Genomic DNA, 4,205 nt, shown 5'->3' on the forward strand with positions numbered 1-4,205 from the left:
TTTTTGATTAACGCCACTGAATACATTAGTCTATATTATGATGTTGAAGAGCTTGTGTGTGGTTTTCTTTTCACTGCTGCTGGCTGGTGATCATTCACACCTGATTAGAACTCCTCACTAAAAGCCTACTGAGCTTTAGAAAAGCTGTCGGACAAACAAGAGTTGAATGGGTGCAGGTGACTAAAGCACTCAGAGCCCCCAGTATCTCTCCTAGATCTCACAGTTATGATGTTCATTTTACTAATGTGCTCATAGTCAGAGAAAAGATGAAGCAGTTCTAAAAATATCTTGAATGGGAGGTCATTAGCTGCATTTCGTTGCTGATTATGCCAAGACAGCCAGGATAAGGATGGGATTATTAATCAATTGCAGTCACAGTTAAGGACAACTGTTGTCCAACAGTGCCACTCTTCTAATTTCACCCACTTTTCATGTTCTAAAAACACCTTGAATTTAAGGTTCAAGTGATTTGATTGTTTTTGAAGGTTCTCACTCATCTCAGGCATGGCTCTCCAAAGGTTGCCCAAAGGCATAAATCAGATGGACTGAACTCGTAAAAAGTTCTTTGAAGACGTCTCACCTCAGTTCTCAGAACTGAAGAAGCCTCTTGGATGAGAAGTGAAACGTCTTCAAGGAACTTTCGACAAGTCCAGTTGATTTGATTTAATGCCTTTGGATAAGAGCTGTGGTCCAAAGTTGAACACAAAGCATTTCGTTATCACCACAGATTTCTCTTATTAAAGTAAAATATTATTTATACTGGCAAAAGGAAGGGAAACTTAATCAGAGCTGGGGCCGGCGGTTGGGACGAGGACTGTTGAGAAGGGAGAGAGGTTCCTCCACAACAAAAATAAACAAACAAAATGCCAGCCACCCAGAAATGGGATATACCCGGTTATGAGGAAACACAGCTCCCTGAAAAAAAAAAGGGGGGGGGGGTACCACCACACAGTTAATCACCACTGCCACTAGCCGCCAGCAATGGAAAAGGGGTAAAACAAATTACTCACACAAATTCTTAAATAACTAAATCATAATAAGTCCGAATGGATAAATAAATTGTCTAATTTGTCAAAAGTACCAAAGTTCTATCAAATAAATAAATATGTAAATTGTACAAATGATCATGAATAAGAAGGGTTGTACAAAAGAGACAAAACTGAGAGAACACTGCATCTGTCCTCATTGTTAATGAACAATGATAGAGTTTCATTTGAACCATTCTGACCTGCGCTGGATGTGGAACCTGTCAGGTGGGACATAACCTTTAGAAATGAGACAAAGAAACGGAGATTAGGTCAACACAAATTTCACAAATTTCCCCACTGTGGGACAATAAAGGTCTTTTATTAACACTGACACCTAAGGTGCTGTTTTGTGTTTACGTCATATTAGCTAATGTTACTGAAGTTTGATTTTTGCACTTGCTTTTTGGCATTTAAACATTTGACATAAGATTTTTGTGTGAGACAAGTGGCTTGAAGGAGCGCTTGAATAGATCTATCTATCTATCTATCTATCTATCTATCTATCTATCTATCTATCTATCTATCTATCTATCTATCTATCTATCTATCTATCTATCTATCTATCTATCTATCTATCTATCTATCTATCTATCTATCTATCTATCTATCTATCTATCTATCTATCTATCCATCCATCCATCCATCCATCCATCCATCCATCCATCCATCCATCCATCCATCCATCCATCCATCCATCCATCCATCCATCCATCCATCCATCCATCCATCCATCCATCCATCCATCCATCCATCCACCCATAAATGGAACTTGTTGCTACATTTTTCTGTGTGAGTTCATGTTTGTCATTTGAGTGTGAGAGCTGTAAATTAAATTTTTTTGGATTAACCAATCTGGTACATTATTATTGAAATGTTTATGTCACACCGTTCTACATACGTGCTAAGTTTGACAAGTGTTTAGAAGTAATACCCATTACCACTAGATGTCACACTAAAACTCTAGGCCATAACTTGCAACCTTGAAGAATGAAAAAAAGTGATCAGGATCCTCACTGTTCCAGGATCCATTGTGAAGGAAAGGTCTTTTACATCAGCATTTATCTATTTTGGTTGTACTTTGAAAAGAAATGTGACAAATGCGCTGATAGGTATTCTGAGTGAAGGCTGCCTGGCTCGACATATTGTTTTGCTGTAGAAGGTATTAGTTCTCTAAACAATATTATAGATGCATGTGTAACTACTCAATTGTATGGTCAACTTGTAAATAACTTACTCCTCTTCACCCTAATTGAATATGTTTAGTCAATAGCGTAACATGCCAATGGATGCCATGTACTGTATGAAACCACTATAAGAAGCCAATTGTTCATCCTCTCTTTAAGACATTTTTTCCTGGTTCGTTCTTTCCTCCTGTTGTAATTACAACATAACTTCACATTACCCCTATCAGTGTTTTGTTGATAGGGGTAACATTCATCATTCAAATGTAATTACAGTGTTTTGGTGTTCAGATGTGTCAGAGTTTCTTACTGGAAAGCTTCCACGGCAAAATACATTTGTACTTTTTCAAGTAATTCAATGAAAGGTGACTCAGTGCTGGAAAACATGATCTCTTTGGTGTAGGTGATAGGAAGAAATAAGTTATATACTAAGAGTATTCAAATAAAATAATAATCTGAGCAGCAAATATATTTTGTTTTTACAGACCACTTCATTTATCTTAGGTCTGTTATTTAAAGTGAATAGGACTGCAATATTTTTGACTACAGGTGTAGAAAATTACAGAGCCCTCACCTAAATTTATCGTTTAAAATGAAAAGTCATAGTTTCTCATCTGCTTTATACACACTAGCACAACACTATTTTTTATGAATTGCTTCTTGTTTCCTATCTTAAATTCAGTTTGGAAAATAAATGGGAAACAATATGCATCTGAACAATAGTTTATATCTATTAAGTCAGAAAATGCATTTGAATGTCAACAAGCTGCCTCATGATGAGGTGTGACCCTCAATCATTCAGGTTTCTCCAATCAAAAGAAAACTATGGGGCATCAGATGTGACCAAATCAGATGTGTCTGCCTGAGAATGCTTCGTATCAGTCGACGCGTTCACACTCGTTATTGGGTCATGCTGTGATGATTCATTGCCTATTGACTAATAAATAAACATGCTTGCTTGTTCTGAAGCCTTTCAGTCAATGATTCATTAAGTCAGATCGGTCCACATAAATGAAAGTAGCTTGCTTTCCTTTACATGTCATACTAACGCTATCATCTGTCCTTATCACACACTACATAAAACACTGTGCTGATAAATTACATATTATTGTATTATGACACACATTTAAAAAATCAAAGCATTGACAACAGATTTAATAACAACTTTAAATGCAGTAAAACCCTTCTGGATGTGCTGACGTAGCAGGAGGAAACTACGCTCCATGCAAAGGTTGAACGTAGGGTACATAGCGATTATGCTCCTGGTCAGCAGTTATGGAGACTGCCAGCTTCTCCCTCACACAGAGTGTGATGTTTTGTGTGTCTGCATGTGGTTGAACCTGTTTGGTGGCGGGGCAACCACGCTGCTGTCTTGTGCTTTTAAACATAACAACATTGTGGGTCAGCCATATACTTTATTGTTGGTGGAACAACTGAACGTATTGCACACACACAATTCTTATCAGAGCCCTGGCTGCTGTTATGTGAGCATTGGTTATATTAAATACTTTCTTTTCATTGATCTTAGTTTTTCTGTTGCTCATTGCTGAAAATATATCTTACAGTTTTGTGCGTCCGGCTTGACTCTGTTTCTGGTGTTGCAGCTGCTGTTTGCTTCCAGTCACGGATGTCGTCTAGGAGCTGGGAGTTGACTCCCTCCTGGCGGTAACATGGTTTGTGGTTACATATATTTATTAGGTTGTTGTTTTTTTAAATTGCAGTGTGGTTAATTTGTTAGAGTTCCCAGGGACGGGAATCCATTATTCTTTGGATTTCTGGTCATAGTAGAACTGCCTACCCTCAGCTCCCTAGTTTTTTTGTAATATGCATTAACTACTACCATAAAACTATTGGAGGAAGAGACGGTGAGAGTGTGAGGAAAGTGAGCATGGTGAGAATGTGACAGCAGTCAAATCTGTAAGGCTCATGCTCAGTGTGTCGGCAAATCTGATTTAGGGCATCCTTTAATATTCAGGATCATAAGAACAAGCAACAG

Source organism: Antennarius striatus, chromosome 11 (genome assembly GCF_040054535.1).
Source record: "Antennarius striatus isolate MH-2024 chromosome 11, ASM4005453v1, whole genome shotgun sequence".
NCBI lineage: Eukaryota > Metazoa > Chordata > Actinopteri > Lophiiformes > Antennariidae > Antennarius > Antennarius striatus.